General features: G+C 36.4%; 1 long non-coding RNA gene across 1 annotated transcript; it reads right to left on the bottom strand.

The window, feature by feature from the left end:
- Positions 1-4,031: 4,031 nt before the first annotated feature.
- Positions 4,032-5,071, bottom strand: LOC126886643 (uncharacterized). Its single transcript, XR_007698730.1, has 2 exons — positions 4,359-5,071; positions 4,032-4,157 (listed from the first exon to the last, which is right to left on the bottom strand). It is a non-coding gene; the product is annotated as an uncharacterized LOC126886643 (long non-coding RNA).
- Positions 5,072-10,058: the final 4,987 nt, after the last annotated feature.

Raw genomic sequence — 10,058 nt, 5'->3', positions numbered from 1 at the left:
TTTTCAGTAAATTTAGTACGTAGATTATTGTTGTTAGGAATCGCCACATCAATGAGGGTTGTTTGTCTCGTTAATTTATTGACTAATACGAGATCTGGTCTATTATGCGCCACTGTTTGGTCTGTGAGCACAGTGCGGTCCCAGTATAGCTTGTAGTTGCCATCCTCAAGCATACTCTCAGGGACGTATTGATAATATGGGAGATGGTCGGTTTGGAGAAGTCCCAGCTTGATAGCTATCTCCTGATGAAGGATTTTTCCCACTGCGTCATGCCGTTCCTTGTACTCAGTTGCAGCAAATGCCTGGCAGCCCCCTGTAAGATGGATGGTTTCTTGGGCTTGACATCCATATCGGCATCTGTCGTTTTGAACATGAGGGTCTTTGATGATATATTTCAGGTAATTTCTGGTTGGTATAACCTGATCCTGAATGGCCAGTAATGAACCCTCCGTTTCAGGGAACATCTTTCCTGATGTCAACCAGTAGTTCGACGCTATATTGTCGACATAATTTTGGCTGACCTCATTGGGATGTCGCCCGTGCAGAGGTTTACTCATCCAGGCGCGCACTTTTTCGTCCTTAGTAAGGTGGTTTATGCGAAGTTCTGCTTCCCTCAGTTTTATCGGTGTTGTGTCATCTGCTGCGCAGATAGCGCGATGTAGAGTAGATGTTTCAGCCTGCATCTGAAAATAAGATCTTAAATTAGCAATTTGTTTGTCTAATTGCTCACCAATATCCATAAGTCCTCTTCCTCCTAAATTCCGTGGTAATGTCGTTCTTTCTACTGCACTTTTTGGATGGTGTTTTTGTTCCTTTGTGAGGTGCGTTCTTACTTTTCGCTGAAGATTTTCTATGTCCGTTTTTGTCCACTTAACAATGCCAAATGAATAGCTAAGCGCGGAACATGCGTAGGTGTTTAGTGCCTTAAACAAATTTCTACTATTAAGGTGTGAGCGAAGCAGCTGTTTTATCCTTCGTATAAACTCAGTAGTTATCTCTGTTTTCATTTGTTTATGGTCAATTCTCCGCGCTTGCTTTACTCCAAGATATTTATACATATCGTTTTCACCCATGGCCTCGATGTTCTGGCCATTTTGCATATCGAATCCTCCGGGCTGTACTTTTCCTCTGACTATATTTAAAATACGGCACTTGTCTAGTCCGAAGTGCATGCTAATATCATTAGAAAAAGTTTCTACAGTTTTTAGCATCTCATCGAGTTGGTTTCGAGTGGAAGCCATTAATTTCAAATCATCCATATACAATAAATGATTAAGCTTCGCCATCACATTGTGTTATTTTTGATGCTAAAACCTGCGTCTGTGGAGTTCAATATCTGAGATAATGGGTTCATAGCTAGACAGAACCACAGTGGACTTAACGAATCTCCTTGAAACAGGCCCCGGCTGATTGCGATATTTTCAGTTTCAATGTTATTTTCACCAGGTATTTGAAGGTGAATTCTAGTCTTCCACTCCGTAATTATATGCTCTAAAAAGGTCACTATATTATCATCGACTTTATATATTCTCAATATATCTATAAGCCATTCATGCGGCACTGAATCAAAGGCCTTCTTGTAATCAATGAAGGCAGTAAAAAGATTCCTCTTTTTGGAATATGCCTGGTTAGAAATGACTGAGTCGATGATGAGTTGTTCTTTGCAACCCATGGAACCCTTAGCGCATCCTTTCTGTTGAGGCTCTATGATATTGTTCAGAGCACAGTGTTGGTAGATACGCCGGGCTACACAGGATGTGACCAATTTATACAAAGTTGGAAGACAAGTAATTGGGCGGTATATGGCTGGATCTTGGGTGTTATTTTGATCCTTCGGAATTAAATAAGTGGTTCCCTGAGTTAGGAATGATGGTATATCCTGCGGATTAGAAATAACATGATTAATTAGTGTTGATAAGCATTCATGAACACTCCAAAACTTCTTGAGCCAAAAGTTTTGAACTTCGTCTGGTCCAGGAGATTTCCAGTTGTGAAGCTCTTTGATGGTATTTGAGACTTCTTCAGTAGTGAAGGGTTCGTAAAGGGTGGTAATGTAGTGTTGACAGTTCTGTGTCGTTTCTTCTATCCATCCAGCATTGTTGTTAAAAGCAGCTGGCGTGGAAAGTTGATTTCCCCAAAACTCATGAATTTCTTCTTGGCTTGGGTAAGTCTTATCGACACGTTCTACAGTGGAATTGAGTTTTCGATAGAACGCCTTTTCAGAACTTTCAAAACGAGCATTGTCGCTTTTGCGGTTGTTACTAACTTTGTACCTCCTTAGTCGTCCTGAATAAACGGAGAGCTTTTGTTTTAATGTGTCCAGACACTGATGGGCTGTGTTGTTTTCTGGATCATATCTTGAGTGTCTTGCGGTAGTCAGCATTATATCTTCAGCTCTTCTGATGACTTTTCTACTTGTTACACCTCGTATGTATTCTGTGACTATACCAATATCCCTACGTAATAATTCGATCTTTCCGAGCAGTCTTTTTTCCCAGGGTGCAATTCTGTTACCAGTTCTTTCGTTATTAGTAACCCGTCGTGTTCTGATCTTAACGCCCATTACATTAGCAATTGCTGTTGCTGCACAGTAGATTAGCATATGCAAATATTCCAACGTGTGAGCTTCTACGACATAATTGGGTAGGACTTCAGTGTTCACAATTTGTAACAGCGCACCTAGTTTCTTACAAGAGTTTATTCGTGGTAGCGGTGGTCTGCTAAGTGGGTTTGTACCATTAAACTCTTGTACGGCACGAGCCATTTCGTTTGCTAGACTATCGCTCAACTCATTGTTTTCCTGCTGTGTGTTATCAGGTTGAGTTTCTGGCATGGGAATCTCAGGAGTCTGCTCATCGAGGATTTCATTAGGGACTTGATCTAAAACTTGTTCTTGGTTATTAATCTCCCGTTCGACTTCGCTTTTGATCGAATTGAGTCTAGTCTCTGGGATAAGGTTGTTCCTTATGATTACCCGGTATTGATCTGATACTCTTTGCTCCGATAATTGAATATCTGGGTACGTCCTGCAAAATTCGGCATACAGCTGTTGTCGGTAGCCGATTGTTTCTTGACCGAGGTTTGTCACCTTGTAATAGACAATGCAAAATGTTTTTATTAATGGACACAGTCCATTTCATGCGCTGCCTCGGTCGTCCCGCTTGAGTGAGCGCCGGCTGATGATCCAGCGCAGCACCTTCGGCGGGTGGAGCTCTTGTTGTTGTTTGGCTCGCTTGTGGTTGTGGTTGGGCTGTAGCTGATTGTATGACAGGGGCCCGCCTCCTCAACACCCTGCCACCGACGTCCCGCATGCTGTCACGTCCAGCGCCGGCTCCAGACGTGCCCTGGCGATCCCCAGGCAGCGATCCTAAACATAAATTATTTATCTCCATTCTCATGGGTGTGCATTTTATACCTACTGCCAGGTGTCAGTTTTTGTTCCACGGCAAGTATCCCTGCTACTCTCTGGGTATTGGCGCTACGAATACCCAGAAAGCATCCCCCATTCGCAGGGGGCCGCGCCTGATAGAAGAACTGACAAAAAACTCCCACAAGTTATTATATTTATTATTACTATTATTAGATAATTGAATTATTGGGTCTAGGATGTTTCATCACCGCCGTTTCGATGCCGCCAATTCATCGCCGGCCGATTCATCGCCGGCTGATTCATCGCCAGTCAGTTAATCGCTAACTGATATATTTCCGAATTTTCGACAGTTACATTTATTATATCCCAGATAACAACATAAACTTGTTTCAAACTTGCAACAAGTTTGATACATCAAACATGAAAGCTTGCTGCAGGTTTGCCATGTCAACTTTGCAAACTTGCTAGTTGGTATGTGACAAACTTGCATGAAGTTTGTTTTTTCAAACTTGATACAAACTTGATATAACAAACTTTCTGAAGGTTTGTTTTTGTTTTGTTGCATGAAGTTTGTTTTTTCAAACTTGATACAAACTTGCTTAAGGTTTGTTTTGAGATACTAGCCACAATTTGAATAAAACAATGTGAATAAAAAATACAATACCATTTTATACAACTATTTATTAATCACTCGACTAAAATACAATCTATTGCATAAAATTATTTATTGGAACTTACATTAAACACCCTAGCTTCAGATTCCGATGCTTGGTTTTGTCTATCAGCTCTGAAACAAATAGAAATTGTTAAAAACTCTTGCTGTGTCAACAGAATTAATCTATGTTATTAAAAGAGGTAAAAAGATGTTAAAATAACAATTTTACAATAAAACCTAACATTTATTTATTATATCTATTTTATAATATATAATTTATTTTAAATAGTATGTGAGTACAGTTAGAAGCTTCAAAAAAACATAAAAAGACACCTCTACCTCAATGCCACCAGAGTTGACCAGAGCAAAATGAGTAGGTACTAATCTGTAATGCAGTAAGCATGCAGTTTGGTCTATTAACAATGAAGAAAATAGGCTTCAGCTTAGTAATAATAATTAAGGTAATAGTCTCGGAGAATTGTACGGAAAATTTAAGTTGTAAAAAACTTGAAGAAAAATATCAACATAACCACAACAACAAACTATCACCGCGTAGCCGCGTACGCTAGCAGATTATTTTTCCCGTGTTGCCAGCCATCAAGTAAGCTTTGTCCCTCAACTTACCTTAAAAATTCTCACTTTTATGAAAAAATTCGCTCCTATTTACAAAATCTGCGAAAATATGTTGAATTATTTTCAAATATTTTGATTTTTTTAAATATTGTGCAATTTGGACTGGAGCAAAAATTCCCTTTTGAGATAACTTTTTCAATTGTATGTTGAAAATTCTCGCAAACACAGAAATTTCCCTCCGGGTGGCAACACTTTCGTTGTCGTGGGCTGGACATCAGTCGGGGTGCCGAACGAAAAACGAATCGAAGCGGGCTGTGCAAAGCTAAGCTTGAAGCAATAAGTTGCTACAAACTTGAATAATCATCTTTGTCATAACAATATTGCAGCAAACTTGTCACAAACTTGCCTCGTCATATTTGACGCAGCAATGAAAAATCAAAGAAGAATCAAACTTGCCACAAGTTTACATGCTATCTGGGATATTTTTAGTATTAATTAGGAATTCTAGGAAATGCGAGATATGACCATTCCCGTTGCCATACTTAATGCCTAGTTGCACCAACAAATCTTAAGCTCCAGCTTAGCTAAGTTCTACCTATAGATAGGGCCTCTTTGAGTATCACTTACGTTGCACCATAATTTTAGATTCTTACCTTATTACCAATTATATCTATTATTATATTATGGTATTCTTATTGTAATTTATTATAATTATATTATATTAATTCTTATGATATTCTCGACTTAAACTTAAGATCTGTTGGTGCAACCGGGTAATCGGGCATTAATCTTTTAATAGACTTTTAAACTTTTATAATATAAAATATAACTTAACACTACACATTTAATACTATTTAGCATCAGATTTCAGGGAAGTAGAAATAGAACAGTAAATTAATATAATAATATTTTTTATCTTTTTATTTGTCATAAGTTTTGAACTGAATTTAACATCTTGTCGTGTCATCTCCTATAATACAAAATCAACTGACTAACTGGCGATGAAACGGACGGCGATGAAATGGACTGGCGATGAACCGGCGGCATCGAAACGGCGGCGATGAAACGTCCCATTCCGGTATTATTATGTATTAATTATTTTACAGTCACCCCTTTGTATTGTCCTTTTGGATGACCATAATTGAAGTATTAGTTTATAAACCCTATAGTTGTATACAAGAGTTGTATAAGGTTTGTAGAAAAGTGTCATATAATCTACTATAGTTGAGTAGATTCCCTGGGGCGGAGCGAAAAAATCCCTCCATTTTCAGCGGTACCTATGATAGCTGATTTCAAAAAAGGATATATAGATCTGTAAATCCATAATTCCAATTTCCGTTTGCTTATTTATCTGTCATTTAGACAATTTTGTCGTGCTGGAGCCGCAGAATTCAACCAAGTGGGATCCGATTTACCACCCTAGGCACTCCTCTTAGCAGCCTCCTACACGACTTAGGATTCAACCCTTAAGGTCAAACTCTATCTAGTTTGCATACATTCACGGTAAAAAAAATTTGCATTATGCACCGAATTTTTCTGTTGCTCATGGTGATGGTATCTCACCTGAGTACATTGTTTATTACTTCTTCTTCCTTGTTGAGCTTGCTGTGCTTTTCTATTTTTTCGAAATCTAGTTTTATTGTGATGATCATATCTTTCATGTTTTCTTGTATTTATATCATTTATATAATGATTCCTCCTCGTATAATTTCGTCTTTCGTATTTATTTTTACCCTTGGAAGTTTTGTTTTGGTTTTCGTTTGTATTAATGTAGGTTTGATCTCGATACATCCTCGTCTCATGACGGCCATTTTCTTTTGTATTTCTGAACCTTTTGTCACGATACATCTTCGACTCCTGTGGTTCGTATTTTTTTGTCTTTCTGTAATCACGATACGTCCTAGTGTCACGTCTTTCATTTCCGTTAGTATTATTGTAGTATTTGTTTCTGTATTTCTCTCTTCTTTTATAGTTATTTTCGTAATTTTGTAATTTTACTGTATGACATTTTCACGTTCATTCCGTCGATCGACGTTTTGTATATATTGTATTGTACTGTTTTGTGCTTGTATCTATGTATTTGTGTCCGTTTGGTACATTTTTTCTTCTTTCTTTATACCTATTGTTTCTTCGGTATTTTCTGGAATTGTCTACATTTTCTGTTTGGACAAGTGTTTCTTCATCCTTAGCGAATGTAACTGCTCCTGATAAGCTGCTGAAATTTCCTGCTTTTTTTATTGTCATATTATGATCTGTTTCGTGAGGACTGGATTCCTGACTTTGTGTCGTTCCTAACACTATCCATCCTAATCTCATATTTTGGATGAGTAGTCCGTTACTTAATCGGTCCATACCCTCCATCAATATGTTGTTATATTCTTTTACCCCTAGTAGTACGTCTATCTTCCTTACTTTATAATATCTTTGGTCTGCTAGTAGGGGAGATATGCCTGAGACGGCATACTTTTTTTTAAATGTTTTGTAATCGATAATCGATAGAGTTAGACATGTAATAAAAATCAAGACATGTAATAAAAATCAAAGTCAGTGCTAGGAACATTTACATAAATATAACATTATTTTTTAACAAGGTACATATTATAGTTTTTTTCTGAAAAAATAAATTGTAAAGTATTACATGTGCCATCTCACCCACATACATGTGGGTAAGATGGCATACCCTTGAAATAAAGGCACTAATCTCGACTCATAAGTCACAAATAATTTTTTTTGTAGTCTTGGGTACACCGGCACATTCGGAATATGACCACTTACCACAAATTTGGCAAGGTTAGTCATTTGGCACATCTTAGTCAGATTTTTCGAGAACGAGATAATGAAAAGAGGCCATTACAAAAAATGCAAGCAGCATCTTCCTCGTCACTTGTCTCAACATCGACGGAATCGATTTTGTCGGTTCGAATTCCTCTTAAAACGACCCATAGCTGTAACGACAAACTTCAATCATATAACAAAATTAATGCAGTGTAAAAACGCATAAGGGTGAGATGGCATACCTATGCCATCTAATCCACCGGCTTACTATGCCATCTCAGGCAACATTGCATTCATACCGTTTTTTTAACCTAATTTTTCTTAAGCACATTTTTAAGATATAAATCGATACTGGCGTGATAGGTGTAAGGTAAAAGAACATCACAAAATTTAAAAACTTAACTCAGGTGTAAAGACTCGCGAATTATAATGTGATACAAAAAAGTCAATAAATATTTTGTCCTACTTAATTAACTTCCAAAGGCTACTGCTGTCAAAATAAAACTAACATGCATAAGTTCAACAATGTTGACACATTTTAACTTGAGGAACTGAAAACTGTCACACTAGGCACCAAATTTGGAATAGTTTACGAAAAACGCGTGATATGCCATCTCAGCCAGTATGCCGTCTCAGGCATACTTCCCCTAGTGCATTTCTCTCATTATATTCCCGTAGCAGTATATCCTGTTCAGGTAGATCTTTGGTTATTTTTGGTAATACTAACGTCTCTGTTTCCATCTTGAAGTTACTTTGAAAGTGGGTTTCAATGAGTAGCTTCATGCTCCAGTTCGCTGTCTTTTCTCCGGACGAGCCTATTTCTGATATATGGTTGACTGTATTGCCTGCCTACTATGTGATCCTAACGCTGCCGCCGCTTGTTCCGTGATAAATGAACATTGTGAACTTCGGTCTATGAGTGCTCTTATTGTGTGAGAGTCTCTCTTTGCATCTTTTGTAGTATTTTTACTACAAAAGCAAGATTACCTAGGTCAAAATTTTTGACGTATGAGCACTGTCAAAACATTAGAATGTGATTTTTCATCATGGCCACGTTTATGTCATTACTTGTCAGTCAGAGATATTTTTCTTTATGTTTTTGTTTATGTACAAAAAAATAATATCTATAATTATTTATTCTAATTAGTGTCAATTGGTTTTCATTACTTGCCGAAATATATTAATAGAATAGAATATACTTATCAAAGTGTAGGTATAATCATTAAAATAGATTATTTCACAGCTCACAGCATAATAATTGACCGCAACCAGCAACACTGAACTGTCATTTGCGTTTGATTGTATGAGCAGCGTACGTACGAATGTCTAAAATCTATATATATAAAAGAAAGTCGAGGTTATGTTAGTTACACCATTTATAACTCGAGAACGACTGAACAGATTTTTATGAAATTTTACATGTATATTCTAGCGGACTGGGAATAGGATAATATGGAGTTTCATACCCGTACGTCATAAGGGGGGTTGCCCCCCTGATATATTTTTTTAATTTTTGGAAAAACCGTTTTTTACCATTTTTATGAGATGTAGAAGCAAAAGATATATACAATCCTAAATTTTCAATTTTCTATCTCAGACCGTTATTTTTTAATAGCCATTTAAATATTTTACATCTATACAGTGCGTCCATAAAGTAACGCATAAATTCATTATTTAGTAAACCGGCGACTTTAAGAAAAAATCCCGAAACAGGTCAATTTTTATTTTTAAAGTACAATTTTTTGGCACATATATCATACTAGTGACGTCATCCATCTGGGTGTGATGACCTAATCAATGATTTTTTAAATGAGAATAGGGGTCATGTAATAGCTCATTTGAAAGAGTATTTAATTCTCTATTCACTAATATAAACATTAACATAATTATTTATACAGGGTGTCCAAAATTTTTTTTTAAATTAAATTAATTGACACAAAAAGATGAATGTACATGTAATTTGTTGAATTCTAAATACATTTTACTGCTGTCAGAAAACACGAAAATATTTTATTTAAAAAATAAACATTGATTTTCTCTTATACGAAATGTTCAAATTGCCAAGAGGCAGGTGGGTGGCAGCTTTAACATTGAATTTAAGCGAAAAGCAATATTTATTTGTCAAATAAAAATGTTTTTCCTGTTTCTGACAACAGTAAAGCGTATTTTGAATTAAATAATTTACATGCAGCCTTCTTTTTGTCTCAATAAAAAATTTTATTAAAACATTTTTTTGAACACCTTGTATAAACAGCTATGTTAATGTTTATATAAATGAATAGGTAATTGAATACCCTTTTAAATGAGGTATCACATGACCCCCATTCTCAATTAAAAAAATCACCGATTACGTCATCAAGCCCAGATGAATGACGTCATTAGTATGATATATATATATATATACCAAAAAATTGTAATTTAAAAATAAAAATTGACCTGTTTCGGGATTTTTCGGTAAAGTCGCCGGTTTACGAAATAATGAATTTATGCGTTACTTTATGGACGCACTGTATATATAAAAGAAAGTCGAGGTTATGTTAGTTACACCATTTATAACTCGAGAACGACTGAACAGATTTTTATGAAATTTTACATGTATATTCTAGCGGACTGGGAATAGGATAATATGAAGTTTCATACCCGTACGTCATAAGGGGGGTTGCCCCCTGATATATTTTTTTAATT

The sequence above is a fragment of the Diabrotica virgifera genome, chromosome 6 (assembly GCF_917563875.1).
Source record: "Diabrotica virgifera virgifera chromosome 6, PGI_DIABVI_V3a".
NCBI lineage: Eukaryota > Metazoa > Arthropoda > Insecta > Coleoptera > Chrysomelidae > Diabrotica > Diabrotica virgifera.
This window is presented reverse-complemented; position numbering and strand designations above follow the sequence as displayed.